The following is a 19,497-nucleotide window of genomic DNA, read 5'->3' as shown; positions in this document are numbered from 1 at the left end:
GAAAGGATAGATATGTATTGATGTAAAGGACAGAATGTAAATAGTAAAGATACGTAGTTAAAATTCCTCGTATACAGTTTTTTTGCAATTGCTAAAACACAAGTTCTGAAACTAGGGCCCTCTATGTCAAATCTCTACACGGGAAAAACTAAAACACATACACAAAATACAAGCTATCGTACATTTCTTCAGCAAATACTTTGTTAAAAACTTTATAAACTCTTCTGAAAATGGTATGTTTGCATCAGAACTTTACAAACACCATCTCCTGCCATATAACAACTGCACACTGATGTTTTAAGTACAAAAACATTTTGATCTGGAGTCATTGGCATATTACCTATTAGCCTGCTGTGAATACAGACTATTGACACAAATAGAACGTGTTTATTCTTAATACATATAAACTCATAACAGCATCAGACACAATTACGTAGTTTTTTGCAATTGCCAAGACACAAAAACTCTTATTGTGTCTCAATTTTTGAAAGCATTAACTCATGTAACTCATCTATTGACCAGGAGTCTAAACCATTAACATATTTACTGCTTTAAAATACGTTTGAAATAGTAAAACACGCTTTTTGCAAATAACTCCACTCGGTTATTTACATTAGACACATCATTCAAAACTAAAAGCCTGTGTGTTGTTTCTTGCTAAACAATGCCATTGAACTCAAGTTTGCTCTTTGGTCAGATAATTGTTATTGCAATATAATGTATTTTCATTTTTTACAGTACAATACTGTAACTATGTTCATGTCATCTTCAGTTAACGTTTTTTGTCTCAGTAAAGAAACTAGTTCGCAGACTCTGGTATACTGTATGTGTTTTTGTGCTTTTCTGACATTAAAAAACACTACGTGGACACAGGCACTGACTTTAGCTAAAGCAAGAATGATACGTATATTACATCTGCAGTGTGGCAGACTCTTGACCAACTCAAGTCAGATTCACATTTACAGTAAACAAGTATAATCCTTTCTTAGTATAACAGGAGTTCTTAAAAATCCATCCACACTCCATCAGTCTGAGCTTTTTCTAAACAACTGCATATTTGAATTTCAGCCACGACCACTTTGTCAGAGAAACTTTATTTACATTGCAGTAAGATATATTTTGCAGAAAGGAGAGCAGCACCAATTAGACTAAAAGGACAAATGGTCAGAGTTCTGTTGCGGCAACACAGTCAGAGAGAGAGCGCAGCAGATTTGCCATAACATTTATGATGTGAGCCAGCAAATCACAAGGAATTCGTTGTTTTTTGAGCGTCGAGGATGGTTCAGGCAGTCCTTAAGCAGATGATGGCCATTGGCCCATAGCCTTGAGCACTGAGACGAGAGCTACAGAAGCTGCTCTTATGCAGAACCCGTGGGATTGGCAGGGGAGGCTCCTTTTTGGCTGCTTTGAGATCAGTTTCGCAGGTAGTGAGTCATATAAGACAGAGGACAGAAAGCAGAATTGGTTTCAGAAATTAAAATCAAAGCCCCTTTCCTTTCGGCCTTTGAGTGTTTTAAGAATATAGAGTGGTGGTGAAGGTTGATTTTTATGTCAGCTCTAGTGAGGTCATGCGAAGGATCAAAAGATTCTGTGCGTGTAGTGAACTCGCCACCTCTACGAAACCCATTCAAATCTGTGAGGAAGACTGATTCTGTATAAGGAACAAAGCACCCATTCCTTAAATATATGTTTAATTGGGAGTGGGAGAGTAAAAGGGAGACGTAGTTGCCTTGTGGTTTCTCTCTTTAAGGCTGGTTTGGCAGCAGATAGATGGATGGGTTTCCATGCAGGCTGTTGGCGGATGGATCAAAACAGCTCGGATGGAATTGTATTCCTGCGAATCAGCAATTGTATTATCCAAGCCTGTAATATCAGCTGTTCTTATGATGAAGTTACCCGTAACAGATGACCACGTATGGCGCCTTATGAATCTATTAATACATGGAAATAAAGCCCTTTATTTGTGATATTGACAGTTGCCTCAATGTCACAAAAAAACCCAACAGGATTTGTTTCCTTGACCAGTATTTAGCCCTCAGAGGACAAGCCATAACACTTGGGTCCACTTCCATTACAGTAGTAGAAGAAGTGTCAGCTGGCAAGGATGACAGTTCTTCTGGCAAGACATCAGCAAACAACTGTTTATTAAAAAAAACCAACAACACCAGAAGGGTCTGCGTCTGTATATAACTCAATAGCTAGTGAAGATCCTAGTTTCTTATTATAAAAAGAATGAGATGCCATTCCATTCATCAAACACATGAGACCAGAACCAGAGCTCAGATCTGCAGCCGGCATCCGAGCTCACCATACTATTGAGTTTCTCCACAGATTTGGAGAGGTGGAGAAAGTCGGATGTGAAGGAGCATCCTTGGAGAATAACATGCATCGCAAAATGAAGATGCTCAAGCAAAGAAAGCAGGGAGGCTTGAATCAGGTTTCTAATTAAAGTGATGCCTAGAAATGTTAGAGATGTGCCTGAAGGTTTCTCTTCAGATAGAGGAATACCCAATTCCACAAAAGTATGTCTGAGAGCAGAGATCATCAATCTGGTTTTGTATTTGTGTATTCCACTAGCATAAAATCATCAAAGAGATGAAGCACAAAAGGTAATTTACAAGAATCCAGCAAAGCGCCTCTGACAAAGAATCAAATATTTTTTAGGGCTGCTTCAACAACCAAAGGTGAGCCTAACTGAGAATACATTCTATTCTCCATTTAACTCCAAATAGAGGCCATTGTGAAGGGGTGTAAAGGCATTCCTTTGAAAGTGTCTGTGATATCTGCCTTGGCTAGCCACGTGGCTCTACCTGCTTTCTTAATAAACGTAATGGCCTCGTCAACAGAGGCATAAAACAGGGAGAAGGGTGCCAAATGAATGAGACTATTGATGCTTTGACCTTGGTCATTGTGAGGGGCAGATAAATCAATGATTAGGTGCTTTTTCCCAGAATATTTACAGGGCGTTGTACCTATAGGATTAATGCGATTGTTGGAAAGGATGACTTAACAAATGAACCAATCATGAAACCTTTCTTAACCTTTTTTTTCCAGTAATGCATCGACTGTCTTGTGCTGAGCTTGACTCTAGTGGCCTGCCTGAACTAACGCTATGTGCTCAATTTGGTGTTAGAAGTGAGGAAGGTAGTGTGACATCTGCCATCCTTTCTTTGAACAGAAAATGCACACAGATGTACAAGTATGCACATAAATAACTGAAGAACCTGTGTCCTTGTTTGACACGTTGACATTCTGAAGAACTTATCTTAACTCCAAGATCAAAGAAAGTACGTTAAAACTCCATCTAATCACTGCATATTTCAGTCCTTTTATTAACAGAAGATCTCTGTGAAACCCAAACTGACAGCTGATGTCAGCAGCCCTTTGATATGCCACTGTTCTCCTCCTGTTCCTCTCACATAAATATGATATACATCTTAAACATTCTCGTTGGCAGAAGAGCGATAGAGTCAAAGAGTCAATCAGCAGTGTTTACTCACGCCTTGATGAGCTGAGTTTTTGCTCTGAGCTAAAGATAGAAACTGTGCTTCTATGAATCAAAGCGGCTTTAAGAACAGAAGCTTTTTTTTTTCATGCGAGTATTTGAGTCCTGCCAGCTCTCCTCTTTAGACATTCCTTTAACTTGTTGTTTAAGCCCTGCAGTCATTGGCGTGCTCCCAGACAACTGATCTACAAACGTAAGGGCAAGAACACAAAATAAAAGGAAGGCACGATGACCTACAGAAACACGAACACAGTCAACATGAAAACCCTCAAACACTCCACACAAGTTACCCCCCCAACACACAGATCTATTTCAATCCAAAGTTACGTGCACCACTTGCGAAAAAGTGTCACCCATACTGCAGCAGGATTGATGGTATAACATTAAAACAAATGGCGGTACTTTTCTCAACGTGGAGGAGGTAACTTCAGCCCTCAGCAGGCGGGATAACACCTTGTGTAATTTATGGATATGGAATAATCAGCTCCTGTGGAGTCAGCACCACGGGCCGATAAAACAGGCTCTCCAATGAAATGCCCAGACAATGCGAGCGACCTGCACGCAAGTGTGTAAATGAGCATGCACACTGTTGTGCAATCAAGCAGGCACACAAAAACATGTTTGTACACACACTTTAATATTGCACACACACACACACACACACACACACAATCAAAGACAGATGGAGTGGTGGCAGGGTGAGCTGACATTTGTGATTATCTCTCTCCCTCTCTGGGCCGTGGGGTGTATTTTTAGACATAGTGAATATAGCTATTTAGTCATCATCCATTCCTCAAGGCTGCTGTGTGTGTCAGCGTGTGTGTAAATCATCTGCGCAACTCTGCAAGAAAGATTATGAAATATGAGGACCGGCGGAGAGTGAAGAGGATGTGAAGCAGATCGAGAGAAGCAGAGAAATGAGACTCAGAATGAAGCGTCTGTGGCAGAGTAGAGCAAGAGAAACATCGAGCCGTTTTTCTGTACAGTTGAGAGGAATGTATCTACACTGAACGCTCCGAGCGTTGATGTAGAGCAGGTTGCATGAAGACATGGGGAATGTTACGTAGAGGGGAGTGGATGTGATGGGTTGGGCCACAGATGAACAGTACCTGGCAACCCACTGCACAACACTTAACTGGTGTGCTCCAGTAAACTCTAGCGTCCCTGTTTTTGCTATCTTTGTGCTCAAAAAATGAACATTGTATTATTAGCTTGGTAAAAAAAAAATCCTAGTTTCATGAGAAATTCTGACATGCCAGATTTTGAAATGATGTCACGTTTCAGAGGTTGTGACTCTACTTCTCTCTTGATTTATTCCCTCAGTAAACATTGTAAACATGAGTTTATGGTCTCAATCTCTAGTTTCAAGTCTTCTTCAATACAGCATGATGTTCATTTAGTAAATGATGCTCCATTTAGAGTCAAACAGACCATAAAGCAGGGGATGCTTTAGGGGCGGGGCTTAATCAAAGATGGTGACGGCAAAATTGCAGAATTCAAGGCTTCATAACGGCATTCTACAAACCAATGGGTGACATGAAGATGACTACGTCCATTTCTCATTTACAGTCTATGGTTTGAAGTTTTTTTTGAAAAGGCTCCATGCAACCAGTGGAAACTTGACAGGCTTTCCTTGAGTCCAAACCTGACGCCAAACAGGTACGTAGGCCGTTAAAGTTAGAGCCATAGGGCCACTGACCAAGCGGCAGTATTTGAAGAGTTGGGAGTGAAAACGTGTTTGGTGTTGACTGAACTTTTTAGAGCACACCAAATCCCCAACTAACCACAAACATCAAACAAGTCTTCAAATGTGCAAGCCCAAGTTTAAAAGGAGGGGTTACTACTTCTACGTTTCAACATATTGGGTTTAATATGGTCAGAAAAGTATTTAATCAAGAGAAAATAAAGATTTTGCAATAATTGTGTTGACACAAACAGTTGGATTGAAGTTTAAACAGTAGGGAAACAGAGCAAATCTCAACAGAACATGAGGGTTAAACGGGTTTGCAGCCCAACATCGTAGCAGATACTCTGTTTAGTTATGCCAGTGGGAATCACACACACAGTGGGAGTCTCAGCATTACTGAGGCACCACTGGGAATGAGATTTTCAGCTCCGTCATCCAGGACACAACAGCTTGGCCCACATGGAGATCTCCTCACCGTCTGAATCCAGACTGTGCACCAGTTAGTCACTGAATCTGCTCCAGTATGACTTGTTATCTTAGAAACAGCTGAGAAGAAGCCAGTGCTAATTATACAATGTACGTACTTCGTTTTTAACGGTTATTTATCTTCAAAGGTACATTCGTTATTTGTTTCTTTTAACCTTTATTTCCATTAGTCAACTGTAAATATTGCATAATAATACAAATAAACAAGCTGACTGAAACATTAATAAATATGTGCTGATTTGCATACATTTCCAAAACAGAAACCTGAACATTTGATAAAGCCAGGTTCTACATTAATTGTATCACTTTGTTGGCATATTAGAGTGAAAGGTTTTTATGGAGGACATTTTGGAGTTCTTTTTGTATCACTCTATAAATCAGAAAATACTGTCAACAGCCATAAAACAATCCATCCTCTCCATGTTTTTAGTACTAAAATGTTGTATAAATCAGGCTATGAATGATGTATGAACAAACCCCTCAGTAGAAACCTTCAGAATATAGAGAGGAATGAAACTGTAAAGTTTGGTGTATGTAAGAGCTACTGAAGTGGAGATTTATGGATCAGAGTCCGAGAATAAACTAATTTAGAGAAAACGGTCTTTAAAGATATATTTTGTTAAATTACATACATAAACAAATAGATATCATTGTCATGTCCTCTACCTCTGCTTAGCCTGCAGCCACTCCCCCTTTCCCTGTGTGTGTCGGTGTTCGTTTGATTGCAGGAGTGGAGACAGGTGTACAGGAGCCAGGCCACCAGCTGTCCTCCATCTCAATCAGCCTGCCCTTAAAAGCCCGGTCCGGACTCCTCCACACCGCCAGATGGTAGACGCTGTTAACCAGTTAGTGTCGCTGATACTCGCCAGTCTATTTGGTATATAATCGGTTACCCTGATTCCTCATACCTTTTTTCTGTTTTCATTTAGAAAAATATAAAAATATTATGTATATGTATATATATATATATATGTATATGTTTTGTGTTACATCTGCAACCACAACCACAGAGACACCCGGAGCCAGCGGCACATCTGGAGGAGCCTTGCCGAGATAAGGCTGCTGTCAGCGGGCTGCATGAGCACCACCGCCCTCAATCTCCGACAACGTTTTTCAAACAGGCTCTATCTTGATAAATCGACCGCTTAACAACTACATTCTTGCTTAAAAAATGTTAAAACTAAATTCTTTCCCCTGCCTGAACCTGCCTTGGTCTCCAGCCCTGTTCCCTGCTCGTCTCCAGCTCCGGTCCTGGCTCCCTGGCTTCGCCCCACCTGATCCCCTCGTCCTTCCTGCAACGCATGCCCAGCTAAAAACAATAAACCCCTCACCCCTACTCTCTGCCTCCCCGTCTCTGTGCTGCATTCGGGTCCACCAGTCTCGTCGTAACAATCATCAGGAAACTTAACCTTATTTGTTTGTATAACAAGGTTTCTCAAATGTTGTGTTTAAATATGAAAATAAGGCATTATCTAATGGTGACTTTTGATGGATTTAGAAGATATTATTTGCAAATAGAGAAAGGTGTCAAACACTTGAATGTGTACTTTGGATGTTTTCTTTAGTCTATAAGAAGAAGCTAAATAACCCAACATCTCAAAATTCACCAGGGCATTAAAAACCATGTTTTAGTCTCCCGAAACTGATCAGCAGACATTACTTTAAATCAAACTGTTGCAAAAGCAATAACACATTGCAAATATGAAGGCAGCTCGTCAAAAAACCTGACTGCATCCTTCAGCAGCAGCTCAAGATGTACAAAGAAACTACAACATGACAAGCTTGCTTCATAAAGTATTGAAGGTACCTTGAACCTCAAGGCAGTGCATTAAACCATTGAGCACGTGGAGATTTACGTACATTTTATCCTCCCTTGTTTTATAATTTTTTATTAATTCCGCCTAACCTCATCACAAATCCTCTCTTTAGCTGTACCAGGTGGAGTCTCAGCATCACTGAGGCATCAACCTGGACTTTGCACCACGTAGGACTGAGATTTGCAGCTCTTCAGTCTGAATAGCTGTCATCTGATTTGTCTGTCTCTGTGTCTCTCTGAGTCACTCCTTTCTTCCATCTGTCTTTGTTGCGACAGATCTTTTATTTCACCACTTCTGAGCGTAGTCAGACTTCAGATCAGGAAAACTCATCTTTGTCCTCTTTTAGAACTCTTTTAAAAACTTTTCAAAAATGTGCTTTTACCTAATTGATTATTAGCCTCCATCAATTAGCTTCATCTTTTCAATATTGTAGTACATACATCCTTTGAGTTTCAGTTTATTGATACTTTTATATTCTTGTTTTAATGCTTTTGTTCTACTCTCATTTTATTTTATTCTTTTTTTATTTTGCTCTTGTAATTATGTATTGAAAGGTGCTATACAAATAAAACATTATCATTGTTATTGACAATATTAATAACGTTAAAGTCTACACTGTTGCTCTTCATAAAGTTGGGAAATGCTATATTCAAACTTTTGTTTGCTTAAAGTATCTCTTCATACATTTGATGAAAGCGTTGGATTATAAAGGGAGTCGGAGAGCTCCCATCACACTGAAATGTGTTTGTTCTGTCTGCATCTTTTATCTAAAGACAGAGATATGATGGAAATCCTTTAAAAACAAAACAAAAAAAACACACACACACACACACACACACACACACACACACACACACACACACACACACACACACACACACACACACACACACACACATAAAAACACTGTAGCCATAGCTTTCTGCCCCTCCACATACTGTCAACCACAACACACAACAAATATAATATACATAATATAATAATATATAATAATAATAATATATCAACAGATCTAAAGTCAAACACATACATACAGATACATACGTGGAATTTGACTTCTGCATTTAACCCTCTGAACCCCAAAACTCGCCCACAGATGGAAAAGCATTTTTTTTTTAAAAAAAATTGCCAAAACTACACCGTTTATCACAACCAAAAGCTGTTTGAAAAAACGTCACTATCGTCATCTTTCTGACACCGTTTGTGACAAACGGTTCGGTCTGAAAACAAAACTGAAACTAAGTTTGTGCACACTTTGAGCTCCAGCGATCCAAACAGAGTCAGAGGTGTTTCTGCCCCACAACTGGTTGACATGTTGCTGATTGTGCTTCAGGCCTCCTCTGAGAGGAGCTCACAGGAGCTCTGGCATCCCTGGAAACCTTTATGTTCCATGTGTACACTCAAAAACATCACGTTCAAAAGCACATACACACACTATCACACAAACACACATTCCTCCTTCCATGCACACACACACATGAACCCCAACGTATCCTCTTATTCTTCCCATTGCTCCCTTTGTTCGTTCTCTCGTCTCTCCCGAATCGGTCGTTCCTCCGAGCACATCTTTAATAGACAATAAGACGGCAGCAAAAGACAAAGAAAGGACAGAAGCAAGGAGGACAGAGATGAAAGAGAAACAATCTGTCCCAGACTAATGAAAGGAGCGGGATGGAACAAGTAAAGGTTTAATACTTCAATCAGAGTGCTGCTTTAATGAGGAGAAAGGAGAGGACGAGGGAAGAGAAAATAGGGGAGAATCTGCTTTATTCTTCTTTTATATCATTAAAAACTTCATTACACCAGAAGCAACACACTCACGGTAAATATATCAGTAACATATGAAGCCAGACATTTCGGTGAAAACAGTGTTTTCATTTGGACAGATCCTTTTTTTGAAGATGTATGATCAAACACTGACAGCACGTTGGTTCTCGTCCATATTTTGATTGCATCAGTAAAACATGACTAAAACTACATTTAATCTCACTTTGTTCTCTTTGACTGTGGTGTCACAGAACCATCATGTGTCTTTTCTGTCTTTCTTTCAATCAAACCGGTGTTTTTCTTCACAGAAAACACATCAGTTTTCGTCAGATATGGAACCTCCCCAAGGCCAGAGGTTAAGAACATGAAACCGAGAGAACCTGAAGTCTGAGTTTCGTCAGCTCAGGGTAATACAAACATGTTCTCACTCCCAACTCTTCAAATATGCCCTAAACTTCAAACTATGACATTCTATGTATCCCTCTAGCATCAGCTTTGGACGTGTTTCCACTTGTTACGTACACAGTGTCTTTTCAAAATAAACTTCCATCTTCACAGGCAAGAAAACCACATAGTTACATTTTACAACATTTTACTTAAATATGACCAAAGATGAAAAATTACTTCCTTTATTGTATTTGCAGAAAAAATGCATTTCAGTGAAGCTCTCCAAGGTGATAACCGTCATCTCTCTCATGAATCCTTTCGAAGCTGTAAAAGCTTTACTCGTGTAATCCAGAAAGTGAAAAAAACACTTAACATCGTTGGGCACTTGTGATAATGTGAAAGTGTTGTGACGAGCAAAAACATTCATGTGAAATGAGGGATGGAAGCGGAAACTAGAGTCGCTTGTAAATCAGCATGAGATGAGCTCTGAATGACCTTAAGCAGGACTGACTCAGATATCTGAGTCATGCACGTTATTACCCGAAAAACCCATTTTCGGTAATTTACTCACTCCGGTACATTCCGTCTCCCATATTTCCGTTCTGTAACTGACATGCGAAGTGCGTTATTGCAAAGAAATCACTTCCTTTGTGGGAGCCGAAGGAACAATAAACTTAAATTGGTGCTTACCATTCTGGGCTTCTACTGCACACTTTCCTGCCGAAGAGGACCACCTGATGAGGCGATGTGACGCAGGGGACTACTTTTCTCACTGTGTTACGTCCATCCTGACATTTACAGTAGCTCTTTGTCTGCATGGGTATGTGTCTGGGAGGATAGAGGACAGTTCGTGGTCATGATGTGTTTTGTTCTCTCAACGTGAAATCTGTTCATGCCAGTTGTCTGCATATTCGCATGTTGGGTAAGTGTGGTATATACACATGAAGGGAAGCCACCTGAGGGGGTATATGACAGCTGAGTTTGACATTTGTTTCAAGCAAATGTCACATCAATTATCTGATCCACCGTTTCAAAATGATAGATTACAACCAAAAAGTAAAATATAGGGCTATAGGTCTGCAGTTATAGCCAAAGTTATAATCACGTTTTCTTTACATCAATGTCAAGATCACAATTTTTTTTTTCATTATTTACTGATATGAGCGACACAATATTTTTATTGAACTTTAACATTAAATAAAGAGAGCACTGCTCTCATTTCTACGTTGTACAACATTCCTGCTAATGTACAAATTAGGGCTAAATAATTTTGGAAATAAAAGCAATTACATCGGAATATTGTTACCCTAAATTCTAATATATAAATAAAGAACTTTCAGCTGAAGTAGACAATGTAATCATTAAGTCATTGGTTGTGTTTAGATATGACAAATACACTCCTACCCACAGAGCATTGCCAACAAGACGGGCTCTGTGTTTGACGACGAGTCGGCTGGATTGACGACATCGACGCAAACCCTGACGCACCAAGAAAAGTCAGGGACGGAACATGTCACAATTTCTTAACATGTTTGTTTTTCCTGGTTGTAGAAATGACTTCAGGAGATGGATGCTGCAAGCCTAAAACAGCTGTTTCTACACTCCTCACTCTGCAGATTTTTACAGAGAATTGTTCATAAATTCCTCTGATAGTGCTACGCAACGTTTCCACATACAACAGTTATCATGAGATCTCACCAACAGTTCCTCTCCGATTTTGGTGCGTTTTCCAATGAATAGCCAACAAAAATTTTGGCTCGTTACATATATACTGTCTTTTACAAACATACTTCTGTTAGGTTTAGGCACCAAAACTACATGGGTTAAAATGAAGACAGAAGTGCAATTACTGAAGTTACCTGACAAATAAACCCAGGTTAACTTATTGTGCAGTGGTCCAACGGCTGAAAGAACTGTCTTTGTTGGACTTCAAAGATCAACTCTTACACTACTTGACTATTGAGCGTCATCCCTAGTAGGAAATATATAATTTTACGTTCAAATTAACATTTTACACAAAACTAAAGGAAAGCATTGAATAGCTTCAACTCTGACAGCTGTTCAAGGCGCCTATTAGCTGTCAGTAAGTGCCTCATATCTAATGAATAGTACTAACACTCTTAATAAGAGTTTTGCAACTTTTTTCCACTGAAGACTATATCTGTTGCAGGCATGCTGTGAGCTTTGAGTAGGACTCACAGACCACTGCAATGATACACCTGATTCAACTCGAAGGACTGGGAACATTTGGGGCAATAAGGGAGACAGAAAGAGAAAAAACTATCAAACAAGTAAGAAAGAAAAATAGCCACCAAATTGTCAGTTGCAAGGATTAGACACGAGTGGGTGTCTGGCAGCGTGTGACCTTTATCCGGCTGTCATATTCATATCGGGAGCACCACTTCGATTGTATTCATTTTTTAATCAAGTCTGTCACTGGGAGAGATTATTCGCTATCCTTGACCTTCCCCTTAAACAAACAATCATCCAATCAATTAATTTCCTTGGTGTTCAAATATATCCTGCATCATTTATAGTGTCATGCCCTTGACTTCACACATAGCATGTGTTGATGATGTTTTTTATGTATATGTTCTTCTTGTTGGCATCATTGTATTTATTAGCCATGGTAACTGTATTTCTCACATAAACACAACACAAAACACAAAACGAGTCAGAAAAAGTGCGCATTTTGAATTCCTCCCGAAGAGAAAACATGAAAGCATGCATACATCAAGACGCATTCATTTGGACTTTTGTAGACTGTATAATAGAAGTGGAAGTCGTCACAGAGACGTCATCCATTGGTTTATGTAATACGGTTTTGAAGCCTCAAGTTTGGCATTTTTGGCTGTCGCTATCTGGTTTTATGGTCTTTACAAGCCATTTTTTTTTGCCACCAGAAGTTACACGAGAGGGTATAGCTAAGTTGAACCTAATGCTAAATAAGACCTTTTTAGGCGACCAAAATATTACAATAAATTTTACATTGTTTACTAATCTAGCACTACATCCCCATACAACGATATTTCACTCCTCATTTTTTTACTCGAAATATACTTTCACAGGAAAAAACTCAGTTAGGTTTAGGCAACAAAACTGTGTCAGCCATTGTGCTTGCTAACACCTGGTTCAACAAAGAAGCTCCAGCTGTGTGTGAGAAAGACTGACAGTGTTTGAATATTTTTTTGTTACATTACATATTACTGTGTTTGTTGTGTACATCTGTCACATTTCTCTGACTGTGTGTGAGACAGAGAGCTTATCCTTCTTTACAAAGGGTGACCAGCTGTGTTGACAGAAGATGCTGATTCTCCCCCCCCCCCCCTGTCCTTCTCTTTCTGTTAAGCCCCTCTCACACATTCATGCACAAACACACACACATATATACAAACACACAAGCATTCACAAGGACCAGCTCGCTCAACCCCTTACACACACACAAACACTTTCACCAAGACTTACAGGCAATGAATCTTGTCAGTTTTAATAAATAGTTACATCTTTCAAGTTGCTGACGTCGCAGAGAGAAGCAGATCAGAGAGAGAGAGAGAGAGAGAGTGAGTGAAAGGGCGAGAAAGATAAAGGGTGAGTGAGAGTATGGAAAGAAAAAGAGAGAGAGGGTTTCAGAGTATGGGATGCCGCCCTGCTGAACAATCTTAAATCAAATTGAACACTGACTTCTCTCGGCGCTGTTCACGGACGAGAGAAAGATGTACGTAGACGGCAATAGTGTGGTCATGGATGCAGCACTTTATATGATAATATTGTGTGTGTGTGTGTGTGTGTGTGTGTGTGTGTGTGTGTGTGTGTGTGTGTGTGTGTGTGTGTGTGTGTGCGTGTGTGCGTTTGTTTGAGAGAGAAAAAACTCAGAACTTCAGTGTCCATGCATGATGGGTGAATTAAAGAAACTCGGAGAAAGGAAGATGAAATGAGAAAATTGACTGGCATATCAGGGGCTTCTTATACCATCACCGTGTGATACTGTGCATTAGTGTGTGCAATTACCTTTCTCTCCAACAGTGGACTTCAACAGAAGCAACATTACAGTGCAATTATGGATGAATATGTAGCAAATTAGCACAGCAAATTATCTTTCATGAATTATTTTCGGACCTAACTATATACAAGAATGAGTTAGAAATGCAGATGCTCGAATAGTCACAACAAAATGTGGTGAAGGCATGACTCGAAACCTTCCTACGATTGGGAAATGCTTTTTTCCTGCAATACAGTTATTAAAAGAAACAAAAAAATAAGATTTAACCCACAGTATGTCCGCTTTAAAAAGCACACATCACCTTTCCACGCTGGTCATAAAAATGTAAACGACAAAACAAAAATAAAATAATGCAATCTTTAAATGTAACTGCAAAAATAAAACAAATAATAATCAAAGACTAAATAAAGTATATTGTGTTGCTGATACTGCAGTCCTTGAGATTAGTGCATGCTTCCAGTTACTTACTACTTATTTATTCAAATTAAAAGTGGCCATGAATATTTTCATAATATTTGCATCACGGAGAAATGGTTAAATATTTATAACATTAAAGTTAAATTATCCATTTTTGGAGAATGCAACGAAAGAGATTGTGGTACACTTATTAGATGAAATAATGTGTTCAGACAGTTCCACTGCAGTAGACCAAATGGAGGTCCCCTGTTTGATAGGTAGCAATGTGTTTAAACAAATAAAACAAATAAAAAAAGCACATGTGCAGTAATTTAATGGGAAAATACCTTAAAAGTAAATGTTCTATCAGTTTTTGTATTTTTTTCCAAATCAGAAACTGAGGTCCTCACTTGGTTGGAACGTACAGTATATAGTCCACAGTTAGTACTGTAGGAATGCATGTGTGTGTGTGATAGCTATATACATATATAAGAAGACACAAATAGACCTGGTTAGATTTCATTTTAAGCTAAGGGATAAGGATTTAGGGAAGGCATTTTTATCAATTAAGGTCCTCACAAGTACAAACAATGTGTCTGTGTGTGTGCGTGTGTGTGTGTGTGTGTGTGTGTGTGTGTGTGTGTGTGTGTGTGTTTTTTTAGTTGACGTAAGCAGCCCTAAGCTCACGGCTCGCCGAGTTACCATGGTGACCGGTTGGCTGTGTTGTAGAATGCCCTGTGGCTGGGCGCACTTCTGGACGTCTTTCTGTCTGTCGGCCTGTCTCCATCTCTCTCTTATTCTATCTCTCTCTCCCTCTCTCTCACTCTCTCTCTCTCTATCACACACACACACACACACACACACACACACACACACACACACACACACACACACACACACACACACACACACACACACACAAACACACACACACTCGCATAAAAGAGCATCTCCTCTGTTCGGAGCAAAGCAGCTTGAGGAAATGAGATTTGTTCCGGGGGCCAAGATAGCGAGAGAGAGAGAGACAGTCAACACCGACATGCACCATCTCTCTCTCTCTTTCTTCTTCTTCTTCTTCTTCTTCTTCTTCTTCTTCTTCTTCTTCTTCTTCTTCTTCTTCTTCTTATTTGTGTGTCTTGATTCTAACACAAGCATACATGATGCACAATTCATGTCAAGGAAAGAAAACTGACATTTACAACCTTCGGGATTCGTACTTTTTGAACAAGCACATTGACTTAAAGCACATTTCCATAAATAGCAGTAGGATGTGATGATGGAGAGAAGACACAATGCAACTCTGGCCAACATGGGAGGGGCAATCCACTGAGCAGCTTTATGACCGCAGTGCCTTGCTCAAGGGAAGCGTCTTCTTCCTCAGTCAGTCATTCAGTTGGTACCTCCATCAAGACGTCCAGGGATTTGAAACAGAGAGTTTCCATTAGCAAAACAAGAAGCCGCTATGTGTACATTTTACTAAGTTAAATATTGTCAGATTTGGTCGAAGTTAATGCATTTGAGGTTGCAGGTTCCCTGAAAGACTTTATTTTCTAGTATGGTATATCTTCATGTTTCATCTGTAATTTAGCAGCTGGAAAGCGTCCAATACACTTTGGTGTTGACGAAGTACTCTTATTTATTAATTATACAATTATGAAGTCCGTTCTCACTTTAGTAATTCATCCATATAAAATTAACACAACATATATTTCAAGGAGCTGCTGGAGTTATTATAGATTATTTATATTCTCCGAGATGGGAATGCCTCATGATCCCTTCAAACTTTGCCTTGGAGAGGGATTTCTCTATTTCTTTGCCTTTCACCGCCGCCCAGTTAAGAATAAGAAAATGGATGGATGGATTTAGAAATTTCACAATGTAAAACACTTTGAGAAAAAGTAACAAAAGTAAAAAATAAAACGGGTAAAGAAAAATGGCCCAATACATTTGACAACATATAGGAAACTTTAATAAAAGATATGCTCAGTTAAACACACTTCTTCTGTGAATTATCTTCCTCCTTTTTTCCCCTCCACAAGCTCCTACTCAACTTGTCTTTCCAGAGCGTTAGTTTCTCTCCCTTGGCTGTTTTTTTATGTATTATTTTAACTGCAGCTCTGAATAAATAAATGCTAAATCAACCCCTCTCCCGATGTGGTAATTCAAAGCACTGAGAGCCGGAGTGAATTTTTAAGGCGAGCCGAGGAGGCAGAGACTTTCTCACGGATCCGGCTCGAGGTAAGTAAACATCATAAACAGATGAAAAATAGCGAGACACGTAATGTGAAATTCGTAAAATAAAACATCAAACAATCACACAAAAGTCGCTTGCTCGGATTATTTCACTGGTGTAGAAAAATAAGTCGATCAGGGTATGCAAACTGAAACGCACACGTCCTTAAACACAGGTATGAAATTGTTACCAACCTACACACACACAGATGCACTAAATATGTGCAGATCAGCATGACGGCCATGACATCTTTGACATAATGCAACAGACAAACGGGAGCATGAGAAGAATTTGCACACAAGCATGCAGATTAAGACACATCAAGCACACACCAACACACACCAAATGTGTAGAGATCAGCAAAATAAGCATAAACTCTTTGACAACAACAACTCTCCATGAAAATATGCTGCTCTGGCAACTTAAGGCCTTGAGGAAAGAGAGAGAGCTGGAGAAAGAAAGCGTTTATGCATGTGGAGTGCAAAGTATGGCATATGTTACCTTCAAAATGTCACTCAAAGAGACACGTGCCAAGCAGGGAGGATCTCAAAGAAACATACAACAACTAGAAAGAGAAAGACAAAGAGTACAATTACACCAAAACAACTTAAAATGGTTTTACAAGCTGCAAATAGAGACACAAAGACACGACAAAGTGACTGACAATCACTGTGAAAAGGGGCAAAACAACCAGGAAGGGACAAAAAGCATTTATAAAGAGACTAAAACATCCACAAAGAGACAAAAAGCAATTACAAAGACACACAAAAACAACTACAAAGACACAAAAACAACTATTAAGAGATGCAAAATGACAACGAAGAAACTACAAAAGGGGCAAAACAACCACAGACAAATTACAAGAAGACTAAAACAATTATAAAGTGACATAAAAGAGCTAAAAAATGACAAGAAAGGAATACAAAGACACCAAAACGACTACAAAAAAAGGCAAACCAGCTGCAAAGTGACTCACAATGAGCCATAACAACCACAAAGAGACACAAAGCAACTAAAAACTTACCTTAAATACGTAGTAATACACTTGGTGCCGAGTTTATGCGATATGTGAAGAGACAGAAAAAAGTGACAGATGCACACAAAGAGAGAGTACACAAAGATAGAGAACGAGATAAATGTAGAGAAGAAGAAATAAATAGAGAATTGCCCGTTGTGTATTTATCCTGGTCATCCATCGGAGATATTGTGTTTAACAAAACACAGCGACACAGAATCGATTGGCTGACATTTCCAAAGCTAGCACTGTGTACACACACATACAAACACGCACACAGATACACACACCTATTTATTTCTCAAGACATCACAGCGGTTTCTCACCATTGTGAAGAAAAATGGCCGTGGTCTGGGCCCTGATATGAGTGGGCTGAAAAAGCTATGACACACACACACACACAGTTTTCTTTTCATGACTTTTGGGGACATTACAATGACTTACAATCATTTCCTGGAGACTAAGACTGACCATAACCATAACCACTACCACATTTATCATAACTCTTACCCAAATCTTTAACCAAGTTTTAAAATGTAATGATTTACGTTATTGGGTTGGCGTTTTGTCCCCATGAGGAAGGCAAGTCCCCACAGTGTGACTGTGTGAACAGATTTATGTCCCCACAAGAAAAAGAAAACAGGGCCATGCACACATTTACAATCACACACACGCTTGCACACATAGATATATGACCTGAAAAGATTAAATAACCAGTTACAGAGCAGTAGACTATCTTATAAACAATATGTTTACATGCACACCAACTCCAGTAAACAGCTTTAAGCAACATTTTTAGGCAGGACGCCCAGAGAAAAACATTGTTTTTCATTTACTTTTTTGAGGTTTGGCTTCCATAACTTGACTTCTTTTAGACAAGTGGGAAAAAAACAATCACATCTGAAATACACCGTTTTTTATATTATAACTTTGCATATTTTCTTTTGTAGATTTCTCCTAAACTTACCAAAACTTAGCATTAGATAATGCCTCATTTGCACACTTACAAAAATAAAGCAGACACATTAAATAAAGCCATGAAGTTTTACTAAATCTAACCAAGTAGTTTTGCTGCCTGAATATAACCAAGCAATCTTTGTTGTACAACATTAACCATGTGTGATTGTAACGTTATTGAGAATGCAGGTTAATTGTATGGGAATGTGATTTAGTATAAGACAGGGTTGTTAGGACGGGCTCAGTGTTTCTATTGATACGCATGGAATGACGAAGCAATCAGCAACACAACTGGATATGATCAGTGACATCAAAATGTCAAACACTATATGAGACATAGTTGCTTTGGTTACTTGCCGTTTAATGTATTTGGAACACTGATTTCCAACTATATTGTCTGTTTCGAAAGGCATTAATACTAACAGTAAGATTCAGTGGTTTGTTGGCAAAAAAAGCAGATAAAGGGAAGAAGAAATAGTATAAGATGGCAGACAAAAGCAGGACTTACAGAAACTTCATTATTAGAACAAAAACAAAGCAAAACATATACTCCCCAGCTGTTGGGAGACAGAAATCCTGACATATGAAGTTTTTCCATTTCTATTGAAAGCAATGGCTGACACCTTCTTATTCAAATCAATACTGCATTTACCATTCACAAAAGCATGCAGTACACTGGTCTGATGTTAATGTCTAACCTTTAAAGTGTGATATAATAAAAACGGTATATGACAAACACAGAAACTGTGAAAAGAAGAGAGAAGAAGGATAGGAGGAATTAGCCTTCTGGGCAGAGTCGCCATCATTGGCTCTCGATATGCAACTGCTGGTTTATAGATCTGTCCCAGCACTAAGCTCCCTGTGGTCATGGTCCAAAATACTGACAGAGAGAGAGGGAGAGAGAGCGAGATGGATGAAGGGAACTGAAAGAACGAAGAATGAGCCAGGAGAAAGAGAGGGAAAGTGTAGAAAGACGAAGGGAGAGGGTGAGAGACGGAGTGAGGAATGAGGTAAAAGTAGTGGATTATCCACAAAGCGAAAGATTGAGAGAGAGGGCAAGATAAACAGCTGGAGCCTAGGACAGAAAAATGAAAAAAAAGACTTTTCAAAAAAAGAAAAGAGGGAAAGATGGATGGACAGGTTGAAAGGTGGAGGTAACAGAGAGGCGAGGGATAAGAGCAATATGCATTTTGATGTGTAATGCGATCACTGACATTTCAATCTGAGGATTTAGTGTTGTTGCAATA

This window comes from Anoplopoma fimbria, chromosome 17 (assembly GCF_027596085.1).
Source record: "Anoplopoma fimbria isolate UVic2021 breed Golden Eagle Sablefish chromosome 17, Afim_UVic_2022, whole genome shotgun sequence".
NCBI lineage: Eukaryota > Metazoa > Chordata > Actinopteri > Perciformes > Anoplopomatidae > Anoplopoma > Anoplopoma fimbria.
This window is presented reverse-complemented; position numbering follows the sequence as displayed.